Source organism: Vicugna pacos, chromosome 2 (assembly GCF_048564905.1).
Source record: "Vicugna pacos chromosome 2, VicPac4, whole genome shotgun sequence".
Classification (NCBI taxonomy): Eukaryota; Metazoa; Chordata; class Mammalia; order Artiodactyla; family Camelidae; genus Vicugna; species Vicugna pacos.
In genome coordinates, this window is record NC_132988.1 from 110,662,704 (window position 1) to 110,677,403 (window position 14,700).

At 42.7% G+C, this 14,700-nt stretch overlaps 1 protein-coding gene and 1 long non-coding RNA gene across 18 annotated transcripts in view; both read left to right on the forward strand.

Moving 5' to 3' along the window:
* LDB2 (LIM domain binding 2) overlaps nucleotides 1–14,700 on the forward strand; it is a 377,068-nt gene that overhangs the window by 220,586 nt on the left and 141,782 nt on the right. The gene's annotated exons all lie outside the window — the stretch shown is intronic.
* Nucleotides 8,852–10,239, forward strand: LOC140700595 (uncharacterized). The gene is made up of 3 exons (XR_012079018.1): nucleotides 8,852–8,911; nucleotides 9,445–9,564; nucleotides 10,042–10,239. It is a non-coding gene; the product is annotated as an uncharacterized lncRNA (long non-coding RNA).

A 14,700-nucleotide genomic window follows, 5' to 3' on the forward strand; every position in this document is an offset into this window, starting at 1 on the left:
TTTAATGGATTCCTGACCCCGACAGTTGCTTGTGAATTGGCGTTTTACAAACATGTCACCATACACACTTGTGCATTCACACTTTCCTCCAATTTTCAGAAGAAGTGCAGAAGAGGCTTTCTCTCCAGCCTTCGCCCCCTTCTCTCCACCCTTCCTTCCTCACAGCTGGCATGTGACTGACAGAATCCTCACTGCATACAAGAGGAGTATCATCATAGTTCATTGGTCATTTTAATGAGGGGTGTTTCTGTGCAAGAAGCAAAACACTCCATTAGGCATTCGAGCTGTTCACATCTGGGTTTGATCTACCACATTGGCTTATATACCACCTCCCGCAAGGCATTTCCCCCTCTAGCCTTCCTAAATCTTTGCAGGGCATACCTGGATTGAAACTTGAGTTGGGATGTGTGTTGCAGGCTCTGGTGTGAGGACAAAATCTGGCATGAACACCAGTTGCGTCTTATTCATCCTGGAGGTTCTAGCATCATATGGCTGAGATTCATAGCTTTATTCCCTCTGACCCACAGTGTACTCATCAGTTCATGGGCACAAAGTACCTACCTTCCAGAGCTGTGCAGATTTAAAGTCCTGATACAGCTAACGCTTACGGCAATGGCAGGCATGTGATCATCATTTAACAAACTCCAGAGAGTTATGATCATAACTCTTATTTTTCATCAGTGCAAGAAGTTAATGGCTTTTGGGTACCACTTTGGATAGGGGAACAAAAACTCCTTGTTCAGGAATCTCTGTACTTCCCTTTCTTTCTAGTCACCTTCCTTTTCCCAACTCCTTATTATTGTTATTATTACTACTATTATTATTATTATTTTACAAGTTGTGGCTAGTAGTGCACTTTGATTATTTCGTAGTTCCTCTAGCATGGATCCATAACTCAGGGTCCAAGGAGCCCCAAGAGCGGGCTTCTGGGCCTGTCAGTGCCTTGAAAACATAATACAAATGTTTGAATATTTGTGTGTCTGTGAATTCTTCCAGCGACAGGGACTATAGACTTTTGTCACAGTGTCAAACGGATGCAGGCTACAGAAAGTGTAAAAATCATCCCCGGGGGCAGTAAGTGCCCCATTGTGCCAGGGTGCAATCACGCCAGAAGTTTCTTGGGCCACGACAGGTGCCTGTTCTCTCTAAAGTCTCTCAGGTCCCCAAATGGGTGAGACTCAAGTTAAATCCTGAGTCATAAATAGACAGATGTTTGATTCTCTTTCTCTGGGACCCACTCCCTGCCTGCCCTGTGACGTGGTGTCCTCACTACCCGTCTCCATCCACTAAGCCCAGCCAAGGCCCCCAAAACTTGTTTTATTTGCTCTCTTTCTTCTAGAATTACAGGGGTCCTGGCCCAGAGAATTACCTAATCCTCAAGTCTAAAAATAAGTGGGGCTTGGAGATGGGGAGAGGAAATTTGGGGAGTAATACTTTTATACTCATTTCTACCCCCAAGGGAGACAGGGATTAAAGCAAATGTTCACAGCAAGGGGCAAACCGCCTTGGGTTTCTAGAGCAGACAGCAGTCTCATGCTTTCTGTGTCTGCGTAGGAGCCACTCTGTGTATCCAGAGAGAATGCAGAAGTGAATCAGGCATAATCACCCACTTAGCACAGGTTAACCATCAGCCTTGAGGACCCTGAAGCATTTCTGAAACTCACCAGGACAAATCATCATTCCTGCATTTCTTTCTGGCTCTGTGTCTCCCGCTATGTTTGCCCAATTCGACTGATGGAGGCAGTGGAAAATTCCAAATGGAAGAGGTTCTCTTTTTTTCCTTCCCTCTGCAGTGCTGAGCTTTACCAAAAGCAGAGGAAAAAAAAAAAAAGAAGTAGTCTTTCTTTCCCCAGCAAAGAAGAAAAAATTAAAGTTGTATGACTGTGATAAATATTACATGCTCAGGGCACCAGGGCCCGTATATCTCCACGTTCCGAGTCTCGGTTGGAAGTAACCTCCTTCCTGCTGCTGTCGGATTTTAGACTTGATATTTCCCTAAGGACGAGATTGCACCTAACTTTTTATTTGTTTGTATATCAGCGAGAGACTTGATAGGAAGACATCAACTGTGCTTAATTTGAAGGTCTCCGCAATTAATGGAAGATTGTTTTCTGCTCTATATCCTCCAGGCATGAGTCATATATTTACATTTAACTTCCAGTTGATCAAATTAGGATGTGTAACCACACAAGTTTATATGCAGCTACATATTTTGATGTTTTGATACTCCTAGGATGCTGCTTTTTCTGTAGGATTTCTCCCTCCAGATACACGTTTTTGCCTCTCATGATGAAGCCAGAGGTGCCGTGGTCACACAATATTTATACTACTTCAATCCTGTGCTTTTCAGGATGTCACCAAGGCCACAAAGAAGTCGTTGGAATATCAAAAAGGAAAGGTCAGGAACTCAACTCTGTAACCATAAGCAGTGTTGGCAATTAGCAGGTAGAGAAAGGATGCAAATCAAGTTCAGGACCAGAAGAAGCTTCTCAAAGGATTGTCCATGTAAGCAGAGCGGGGGTCCCTAACAGAAGGAATGGAAACCTGAATTTTTCAGACACCCAAACTCTTTCTGATGATCACCACCCCAGGAAGAAAGTGGGCTAATTTCTCCCTTTTATTCTAGAATGAGAATGGGAGAATAAGAGTATAGAAGATGTGAACTGTCTGTTTCCCAAAGAAAGCCTGAAACAAAAGCTGACAACTGACTGGCCAAGCTAAGACTGAGCTCCGACATGAGAACCACGGTGTTCATTCTTATACTTCTGATTCTGATACAGGCAAAAGGGGCATGAGAAGACGGCAGTATCGTGGGTCTTGGACGAGTCCCTGGGACTCGCCCCTTGAAGTGAGGGTCCTTGGCTTTGTGCAGGAAAGAATTCGAGAGTGAGCCATAATTGAATAAAAGTAGATTTATTCAGAGGTGCACACTCCATAGACAACTGAGTGTAGGCCGTCGCAGAAGGCTGGAGAGGCCATGAGGTGTTGGGGTGGGTGTTTAGTTTATAGTAAAAGCAGATACACATTCCATAGGCAGATTGTGATCTATCTCACTCAGAGGAGAGAGCGACCACAAGGTGTGGGGGCGTGGTTGGTTTTATGGGTTCAGTAGCTTCATATGCTAACAAGTGGGAGGATTATTCCAAGGGGCTGGGATTCCCAGGAATTGGGCTACCAACCTTTTTTGGACCTTTCAAGGTCAGCCTCAGAACCATCACAGCACCTGGGGGAGTGCCATTTATGATGCTAATATATTACAATGAGCATATAATGAAGCTCAAGGTCCATTGGAAGTCAAATCTCCTGCCATCTAGGGCCTCAAGGTCTACTGGGAGTTGACTTTTCCACCGTCTTGGTGCTAATTGCTGTGTTATTCCTTTAATGGCTGTGCCCTGCCCCCTTCCTTCCTGTCTCAATTCCATCTCCTTCATTCTATCCTGTGGTTAATAAGTCTCCTCTGCTACCTAATGGGTAACATCACGTAAATGCCTGTAATGGCACACGCAGTCCTTGTTTACAGAATAGCCTGTTTCCTTTCAGGACGGAGAAACTTCGAGTTACTGTGAATATTCTGCGTCTGCAAAGCTGCTCAGCGTCGTGCTTATTCTTGCAGTTTCTGAGCCTAGTACAGTTCCAGGTACACAGTTAGCCTTCATTGACTATTTTTTTAATGAATAAATGAGTGAGTAATAGTTTCTCACAGAAGAGACAGAGTGGTCTAGCGGAAAGAAGAAAGACCTTACAGCCTTAGAGGCGAGCAGCCCTGGATTGGAATCACACTTCTGCTCCCTTGACCTAGGGTGCCCCACCTAACTTCTTTCATCTTGGTTTCCTCATCTCTAAGATTTAGGTAAATCTAATGATGCATGCCTTGCAGGTGTGCAGCGAGACTTAGAAATCCTCAGTGGAAATGATTTGCCTGGTATACAACAGATGATTAATAAACGGTGGTGGAGGGGCTTATTTTTCAGGGGCATGGGAGGAAATCTGAGACGGCTTCTTTGTAACCTGGGAGAAACTGTCCATCTCCAACTTGCTCCTTTCTGATCAATTACAGAGTGGTTTTAAACTATATTTAGAACATTTCTAGAATCCTATTATTTAAAGTTTTAGGAAGTTTACCCCAATATAACTTAAGTTACTGAAGTCTAACTCTCTCTCTCCCTCGTAAGTTTCTCCTGCGTCAACTCTCAAGTTCAAGTTTCGAATCAGACTTAGTTGACAGTATTTATAATTGTTTGCCTTCTTTCCCCTGAGCCTAGCAGCAGTCCCTCACTTAAAAGGACTGATCCCAGCTCCCAAGAGGATATCATAGCAGGTGTTAAAAACCATAGATCTTCCAAGTACGAGTTGGTACTTGACCAGGACGTCTTGGCAGTAGCTGGTGTGGTGTTGTTTATAGCACACATCTTTGTGATAAATTTCCCCATGAGTTAGAGAGTGGGGACAGCGTGTTCTCTTTTTAAGAGCACTTGGCCAGTGGAGATTAGCCCAACATCTTTGTTTATTTGATCGGATAGCTGAGGTTGATAAAGTGCACGTGGGATTCACCCAATTTGGGCTGACTCTTCGTGCAGCCTCCTTCTGAAGCTGCTTTCATTGTGATTTTCTCCTTAGGGATGGCGCTAAGGGAGGTGGAGCTCTGCAAAGAGATGCTCATATTTACAACTGCAAGGCCTCACTGTTCTTAGAACTTTCCAACCAGATACAGTCAATTCCATTAGGTCGCACTGTATACAGTAAGTGATTTAGAGAGATGAACAAATAGAAGCCATTAGCTCTCCAACTGCATCGTAACTCATTGGCAACCCAGGCAAGACGGCAGGACAATAGGAAGCTACTCATTTCCTGAGCTCAGGCGGGCTCAGGTCATGTTTCAATTTTTCATTTCATCTTCCAGAACGAGAGTCAGAAATCTTGTAAGTGGGAGAACCAGGATTTGAATCCAGGTCGATCAGACTTGTATCTATTACATCTAAGGCCTGGGAAACCACCAAGACTCCTCGCTGGCGCTGTCCTTGGGGGCGCTCACAGGCTGTTCTATGTATGAACCCATTTCTGGCCAATGTGGAGGCCGTTTCCAGCAGAGGCTGAATGTCCTCCATGATCCAGCTCTTCTGGGACAGCCCTTCCCTCCACATCCCAGCTCTTGAGTGGTTCCAGCTCTCACCAAGTGGTCTTGGATCCTAAACTCCTGTCTCCAGCACCGGCTGTCCGGCTCATGGGCGCTTCCTGCTGTGGGTCGTTTCTAGATCGCTCACTGGCCCCAGTTTGTGGTTGCAGCTCCTCCACCCTCTGTGAAAACGATGCCCTGTGTTACAGTCCCTCTGCTTGTAATATCTAAAGTGGTTTTTGTTTCTTTGACTGAACCTTATCTTACGTAGAATCCAAAACTAGAAATCTGATATATTAGTCTATATTTTTAAAAACTATATTGAAAATAACATATCAAGACCTGAACATATATATTAAGAGAAGAGGATTTCCAGGGGCAAGAACAGAAGGCAGAGACGGAATTTAGGCTCTGAGACACTCTTTGTTCTAATGCTGAGCCTGCGGACTGGGAGTGGGAAAATCTACATAGTGCAACTACCTCATTGAAATGCAGCCCATTCTCTGTTTTGAACACAACTGAATTGAAAAAGCCCCGAACTACGTCTCCTGGACAAATCATTCAAAATGCTGAGAAAAGTGAAGCTACGTTATAATTTTTAAAAATTATTATCAGATCCCATATTATAATCGAATGCTGTAACAGTAATTATAGCCTCAGAGCAAAGTGCTGTTCTGTGCTTTTTTAAGAAAATGGAATAAAAGGAAAAGCAAGAACCTGTAATTTCATATCCGTCCAGTGTGTGGGTAGTGGCAGCAGCTCCTGGGGCCTCTGTCACTCTCTGAGTTTAAGCCTTCAACTCTCATGTGTCCCTTTCAGTCTGAGCAGGGTCTCCTCACTGGCACCCGCGTTATGACGCCTTCCCAGCCTCCCTGCAGGTGACGGGGAGGCACCTCTTCACCCCTGCTCAGAAGGGAGGAGAATTTCCTTGATTTTCTCTTTTGGACCTGAAGAGAGGGTTTCTCCTTTCTTCCTAAATTCCTCAGAAGCTCCTAACCTGTCATCCTTACACTGCCTCCATCCTCTGTCTGCCTCTCCTCCTCTTCCCAAAAGAAACACCCACACACCAGGATAATCCAGACTCCGGTCGATGAAGTCGATAGTGAGTGACCTGTGCAGTTTGGAAAAGGCCCCACGTGGACTCTCAATTGTGCCCCCATCAAACAAGCCAGTGGGCTGTTCATGCTTGCTTTTCCTGGCCGTGGTAAACGTGCCCGCCCCTGCTGGCTGGTCCGTCCCAGCTCACGCACCGCGTCTGTGTCCTTATCAACGTCTGAATGGGTTCTTCCACCTTAGAACTTTATAGACACAAAAAGACTGGCAAAGAGGGATCGTATCTATATCTCAGTGCAGTGTGTGTGTGTGTGTGTGTGTGTGAGCAGTATATAGAGAAAGTCACAATAATATTCCACAAAAGGAGCCTGTGCATTATCTCTAATCCTTTCTTACAGATTCTGGTGGTACCTCTTCTGGTTCTGTCTGGACCATCCGTGGCACCTGCCTTTTCTGTTCTCTGTGGGTTCTGTTCTGCACCCTATCCCAGCTCGCTTCCCACAGCAAGTCCTTCTCCTTGAACTCTCACATATCACTTGCGAGCATCTGGGCTGATGTGTGAATTGCATGGAGTTAACAGGTTTCAGTATACATAATTATTTGATGAATGGAGAGATTAAAGATTCAGAGCACAGAGTTTGGTAGGAGGCAAAGCCAGGTTCGAATCCTAGTTCTGCTATCAATTAGATTGTGGGCCTTGAAAAGCAAACTCGTAAGCAACTGTTTCCTCATGATTAACAATAAATTCAAAAATGAGAATAGTAGCACCTCCTCCCAAGGGTTAGGCAGGTGAAATGAAACCAAGGATGCAAAGTGCTTAGCAAAGCTCACCAAGACTGGTCCGTGGTAAACACTTAGTAAGTGGGAGTTGCTGCTACTAATATGCAGGGATGGCAGGCGGTGTGCTAACCCTTGGGCCAGTTGCGTGATTCCTCGCTGCTGCAGGATCCCGCGAGCACCGCAGTGATGCAGGACTTCTCAGTGTTGCAGGAAGACTCAGGCAGCTGTGGTGCAGAGGTGGGGTGCCCGAACCTGGTGGGATGAGGGATCTCTAAGCCAACACCCACTTTATTCACAAGACATTTGTGTGATGGCCATTTCCTTTGTCCTCTTACCGAGTTCCCGCATCCAGCTACTGGCGAACTGCTCTTTTCCTGCTGGGTGGCGGCCACGCATGTATGCAGTGTGGTTGCAGAAGCCAGGGGGCTTCAGGGTCCAACAGACTGGAGTTCAAATCCCTGCTCTTGCATTTCCACACCTTGTAACTTGGAATAATTCGCTTGAGTCTTTATGACTCATTTTTAAAAACCTGACTTAGAAAGTAGTTCTGAGGTTAAAATTTAACATAAAAAACTCTAGCCCAACGCCTGACACTTACTAGATGCTGAACAAGCACAGTACTATTTCCCAGCAACACGTGTTGAATTGGAGAAGGGCCCCTGTCAACCAGTTATCCCCACGTTTTTGTTTACAATGAACAAAATCAATTCCATGCTCAGCTTCCCGATCCTGAAAAACTCCTGAGTCACATATTCTCACACTATGACTTTTTCCCTGGGCTCCTTTTTAATCCAGGTCTAGCACAGCACCCTGCATAGAAGAAATACCGGGGGAAAAAATTCTTTGGATAAATAAGTGCACGTTAGCTGGTATGGGTAGATAGATTTCCCAGTAGGGTCTGGTATTGTTTGATTTCTAAAGAAATCCAGGCTTAGTTTATGGATTTCTTAAATCACCCTCTTCCTGATTATTATTATTCCCATGATTGAAAATAGGATGCTTAACAAGAAGCATGTGGTGTTAACATGAATGAACTCAAGTGAGTGCTTTTTTTTTTTAGTTTATAGAGTCAAGTCATATGATCTCAATGTATATAAAAACAAAAAGTCCTCCCTCTCACCCCATATTCTACTGGTGAAAAAAAGGAGAAAAAGTAATTTGTTCTGAAAGCATTTGGAATGGAGAGCAGGAGGCAGAACAAGGGAAGAAGAATTTGAGGCCAAAGAAAATAGATCAGGCTTTCAAAGGGTGAGAGTTGGATGAACAAAGACAGAAAAAATGTGATTTGTAGCAAGAGCTAGGACATGCACTAAAAACAAAAACAAAAAGTCAGAAGACTAATAATTGTATCCATGCCTCAGTAGGGTACTGGCAACCTAAATATAAATCAATCCTTCACTGATTCATTCATTCATTCAAAAACATGTTGAGTTCGCCTGCAACGTGCAAGGCTCTATTCCAATGTCAAGAACAATCCGGTACTTCTGACTTAGATTCTGACGGTCTCCCCATCTGAGAACCCCGTGGTTTGGGGGAGCAGTCTCTGATTTTCAGGTTCACCAGGAAGTTTGATTTCCGATTCCCTGCCTCAGCTTGTCACATCCTCCCAAAGATTCTTATCTTCTCTTGAGATTCATACTCAAGCGTAAGAGCACCACCCGTGGAATTAAACAGTCCTCCCTGCATGTTTTGTTTTTGGTAAGTTATTTAAGCCCTTGGAGCCTCAGCCTCCACATCCGTGAGGAGGAGAATTGCAATGCTAACTGCAGAGCAAGGCTGTAAAGTTACCGCAAGAGGAAAGGTCCTCAGATGCCAGCATGGTAGCTGGAATGTTGGAGGTGATAACCTTCCATCCTCATTGTGACTTCTGCAGCCCTCTCTTAGAATGTGGGTTTTTGGCTTAGGCTGCGATAAAGGAACAGTCACCAGGAAGGGAAGAGTTGGACTATGAGCATCAGTGAAGGGGTAGGGGGAATCCCCATTCATGGTCACTCCTTGGATAGAACTTTCTGCCCCTGGGAACTACATCCTTGAGACCTTGTGATTAGCCTTGATCTGCCACATTTACGTTTTTTTGATTTACTTTTACTTGGCTTTGATGATCACTTGCTAGAGACTGCTTCCTGATTCTGAGATGATAGGGACAACTCTGATGGTAGTGGTATTAACTGAAGTGAAGAAAGATTCCTTAAGTTAGTCATGGAATCCACATTTGGATTTGACTCACAGGAGAACATCAGATCTGTTTGTGTCCCCTGCCACTTACTTTCACAAACATTATTTCACTTAATCCCGCCAGGTAGGGCGTGGTAGGTTCATTGAACAGTTAAGGAAATTGTTGCTTAGAGAGTTTAACTCATTCAAGATGGCATACTTAGCATGTTCCCTCTGGGTCCAAGTCTAAAGTTTTCTCCAGCACAGTTAGCTTTCTAGCCTCAAAAGAACTTGAGGGATGTAAAGGATATTTGAGGTAATCTCACCCAACTCCCTCATTTCAGGCAAGCAGAAACAAAGGCCTATTGAAGTTAAATGAGGCAAGAGAGATCACACCCTCCGTACTGACAGAACCAAATTAGAACTTGATCTTCTGGGTCTCAAACTTTGTTCATTAGCAGCTGGTAAATATCATTCCCCTTCTTCACCTGTTTGCTATAGAAACATTATCTACTATTTTATTTTTTAATTAACGTATAGTTGCTGTACAATATTATGTTACATATATACAATATAGTGATTCACAATTTTTAAAGGTTATACTGTTTATAGTTATTATAAAATATTCACTATATTCCCTTGTTGTACATTTTATTTTATACCTAAAAGCTTATAGTGAGTCTACTTCTTTTGTGTTATAATCAGTGGTTTGTTGTATTTTTTAGGTTCCACATATAAGTGTTATCATACAGTATTTGTCTTTCTCTGTTTCACTCATTTCACTTAGCATAATGTCTTCCAAGCTCATCCATGTTGCTGCAAATGGCAAAATTTCATTCTTTTTTGTAACTGAGTAATATTCCATTGTGTGTGTGTGTGTGTGTGTAAAATCATATCTTTATCCATTCATCTGTTGTTGGACAAGCATCTATTTTATACAGGAAGTTCCAAACAAACCTGGAAGATCTAACTCCAAAACAGAAGAGGAAAACTGAGGCCCTATCCTAACTTCGGGCAAGGAAGTTTTCCATTTTGTTTTCTGCCATCTTGTGTCTAGTTTAGGGATCAGTAAACTATAGCCTGGAGGTCAGTTCCAGTTTGCCATCCAGCTTTTGTAAATAAAGTTTTATTGAAACACAGTTATGTCCATTTATTTACATAACTATGTCTGGTTTCTGCTTTCCTGCTATAAAGGCAAAGTTGAGGAGTTGGGACAGAAACTACATGGCCCATAAGACCTAAAATATTTACTGCTTGGTCCTTTATAGAAAAAGTTTCCCAGCCTTTGCTAGAGTTAATACATATTGTTGGCCTACAGGTCAGAAATTATATTTTTAATAAGTTTTTTTCCTATGATAGATGATAATGTGTGGTGGAGATGTTACCAAATCCAAAATCCAAAGGTCCAAATGTTTCTCCTGAGTGCAAGCCTGCATTTACTCAGTTTACACTTTTCTTTGCCTTAGAGAGCAAATTTAAAACAAGGTTCAGCTACCTCAGATAATAACATGACAGTTTTTCAAAGAGCTGTTTTTTTCCCCATAAAATAAGAAATATAATGCTGTCAGCAGCTCAATAAGCCAAAATATGATGAATGGGCAATCAAGGAATATATACATATTTTGTCAAACATTCTTGATGAGTTGAATTCTACCTGAATCCAGCCATTCTTCATGCGTCATTCTTATTACAGTTGCACAGAAATAACTACAGTCACGTTTTCTCTTCTTAGTCATCTGGCTTGGATTTCTGCTTGCATGCATTGAAAACAAAAAGGTACACAGAGCAATTTCATCGCTAAATTTCAGCTGAGTTTAGCTTGATTTTAGTCATGAATAGTGCTGTTTTATTTGGCACACTTGTGTCACATAATTAAAGCCAGATAAAGCAAAAATCATTTGCTAATGGGGAGGTTGCCATAGAAAATACAACATTTATGTCTGTGAAGAGCACATCACATTAACTGTGAAAGGTGGGGCAATTGTTCTCCAAAGATCAATTCTCATTTCCCATAGAAGAACGTTATTGCTGCTAAGTGGATGCCCCACCAAGAACTTACAGCTTCCTTGTTCTTTCATATCTAGGCAGGGTCTTATGATGACCCATTACTGCCGATAGAATGTGAGAGATGTCGAGTTGAGTGGTTAAGAAGCCAGTGTGCTTTCTTTACTCTTTTGGTATGGGGTGGAAGTGAAGGACTAGTGGCCCTGAGGGTGATGGGGCCACAGGACTGGAGCTGGGGTCCTCAAGTCCCTGCTGAACCTGCCCATCAGAAAGTCAGTGAACAAGAAACAAATTTCTGTTGAGCTAAACCACTGAAATTTGGGGGTTTTATCTATTACAGCAGCTAACATGGACTAATACACTCATCCATAACCCGACTCTTTTCTACCACGACATGTCCCCGACGTGAGCAATTTCTGATAGTAGTGGTTCTCCTCTTCAGGAGGGACACTTCTCGCCTTTCTGATTAATTCTACCCCTGTGTTCTTTGTTAACGGGCCCTTAGAAGGACACGATTTTAGAGCTGGAAGGAATTTTGGAGATTATAGTCCAAACAACTCCTTTTGCAGATTAGTTAACTGAAGTTTGTAATGACATCAAGCCATTCATTTAGGGTCCCACTGCTCATCAGTAGCAGAACCAGATCTAGTGCTCGTGTCACAGTTCCCAACAAATTCAGCTTGAGTTTTTTTGTTTGTTTTTAACATCACCATGGTATACCATTTTAGTCCATGTTAGTTTATACTTGAAACTATATTAGCTCTTGGGGATGGGGAAAACATAATATTAGTATTAAGGCAGGAAGTAGGCCTATGTGACATCTTCCAGCTGTACAGTTATCTCCAAGTGGAATTTTCCAAAGCAGAAATATATTTGGAGATAAATATGTTGTTGGTTCTGTAATGGGTTATTTAAAGTGACATATTATTATCTTCTGAACCCTGTAAACATTTATTTAAGTTTCCTTCTCATTCATCTCTGGGATAGAGAGATTTCAGGTTGGGTGAGCTTATCAGGCAGGCAAAAAAAACTGCTTAATGTAATTTATTAGAGAGATTTGTAAATAAGAAGGGGCATCCACTAAAGGAATATGGCCTAGAATCACAGAGTCTGCATTTAGTCGCTCAGTCATGTACCTCAAAATAAAACAGAGATGAGTTATAATGTTGGGGAGATGTTTTGGGACTTCAGAATAGAAATCCCAATAACAAGTACCCCATTTCCCATCTTGGTTCCAAACAAGTGGAGAAATAAAATAGAGCATTTAGGATTAGGATGAAATATCACCTTTCCAGTTGAGACATCAGATTGGAGAACTTAGCATGAGGTATGTTTTCCCAGCAAGCTGCTCATTCTGAGCCCCAGAGCTGGGTGCAGCAAAGCCAGATTTCAGCAAGCCTCCTCCTACAGAAGCTGAGTGGGCAGCTGACATCTTGAAGGAGGAAGGGAGGAGGTAAACTGAGCATGCCCAGGGGTTTCATTGAGTTGCTGTGGCAGGAAAGAAACATCAGGAGTGGGGAAGTAGCACCTCCAGTTGGTTCACTGGTGGGTAGTTTGGAGGGGCAAGAATGCACACTTATTGAATATCTACTAATAGTCATCATTATTCTAAGTGCTTTACAAAATGACACGGGTTGTCCTGAGCACCTGCCATCTTGGGATGAGGCTCAGTGGTCAGTGAGGAGGCAGAGCTTCTATTGGTCAGTGAAGGAGGAGCCAGCTGGCAGAGCTCCGTCCTTCCCCTCTTATTTCTGCAGACATTGTTGTACTCAGTTCCCCATCTCTTATTCCCATCCTCCGAGAGATGAAATAATCTGCTTTTCAGGGCTGGCAGAACCTCAGCTGGGATTTTTCATTTGTCTAGTTACTTTTTGACTTATTTCTAAGTCTTTTCCTTTTCCCTGACAGATTAAAAACATTACAATGTGAGAACATGCAATTTTTACCTATTTGAGACTAAAATCCCATCAACTATCTTACACATTTGTCTTCTCTCCTTCTCTATAAAATAAACATGTTGATGAGCAATGTTCAAAATGACACTGAAACTTTTTTTAAAAGATAACACGCTGGCCTGGAAAACCAATCAGTCTGCATATGACTGTAAATCTTCATTTATAAATAGGCATCTGTCTACTGTCTCTGGATCATGAAACTTATTTCCATTAAAAGTAGAATAAATTTCCCCAGTTCTCAAGTCTGCAGATCTGGGATATATACCTTTTATTAACATGAAGAGTAGAGTCCATTTCAATAATTCACATTATTACAGTGAAATTTTTATATTTGTTTTTGTTGCTGTGTAACAAATTACAACAATGGTTTAATATAACACTCACAAATTGTGTCTTGGTTTCATGAGTCAGACATCCAGATGGGCTCAGCTTAGGGTTTCACAAGGCCTGAGTCAAGGTATCAGCTGGGTTAGGCTCCAAGCTCTTTCACGTTGTTAGAAGAATTCAGTTTCTTGTAGTTCGAGGACTAAGATCTCCGTTTTCTTGCTCACTGCTGGCCAAGAACAGCTCTCAGCTTCTCCCTCTCCCATGAGCAGCCAGAGAAGATTTTCTGCTTCTAAAGGGCTCATGTGATTGGGTCAAGCCCACCTGGACACTCTCCATATCTCAGGCTGATTAATTGGAAACTTCATCCTTTTATCTGCAAAATTTCTTTGCAGCAGCACCTAGATTAGGATTATATCGAATAACCAGGAGCCAGAATCTGAGAATTCTGCTCACCCAAGTTCTGTGTTCTTGTGACTTTTCATCTTAATGGTAAGTTCCCAAGTTTACTATTTAGTTGAATTGTGTGAGGATGTTTCTGCTCTTTGTTGGTTGTGTAATAGTCAGGGACCATTGACGAGTAAGATAGGAGATTGCAGACCTGTTGGATTATATGAGGGTCTTTGTTTTTGTTTTTACTTGTTTTGTCTTGTTTTTGTTTTCATATGCAATTCTATATCTTCTGCCACTTGTTGAAAAAGTGGAGAAAGGTTAAGTGTTCAACAGCATGGCTTTTGGAGAAGGAGAGACCAGGATTCAAATCCATGCTTCTAAGCTTACTTGCTGTGTGTCACGGGGCATGCTACATAGCCTTTCTGAGCCTTGTTTCCTACCTTTAAACTAGAGACAATGCCCCCCGCCAGGTGATCTTTGTATGCAGCACATGAGATACATCCTCGGTGCAATTCCCTGCACGTTGTACGGATCCTGTAAATCATAAGTATTTAAATTGCTTACACAGTAACGTTTTAAGAAGGCAAGTAATAGTATTCACTCCCAGAGATGACTTTTAAGTGCAGTTGGTCAAAAAAAATAAGCCAGGAGCATGTTTCCCTGCTTCCCTTTCACCAAGCCTAGAGGAAGATGAAAGTTAAAATTAGCTTTGATTGAGGAAAAGGGACAAGAAAGAAAAAGACGTTCCAAGTAGAAAAGGGATGGTCTGTATCCTCTGTCCCTGCACAGAACTTCCACTCTGGGCAGGCTGGTTGGCGGGCGTCCCAGGGAAGGTTCTTTGGCTGCCCCACCTCTGGCCCTTCATTTGCGTCAGCTCCTCCTTCTGGAACATTCTCATGCCCCTCCTCCATCTCCCATTTCCTT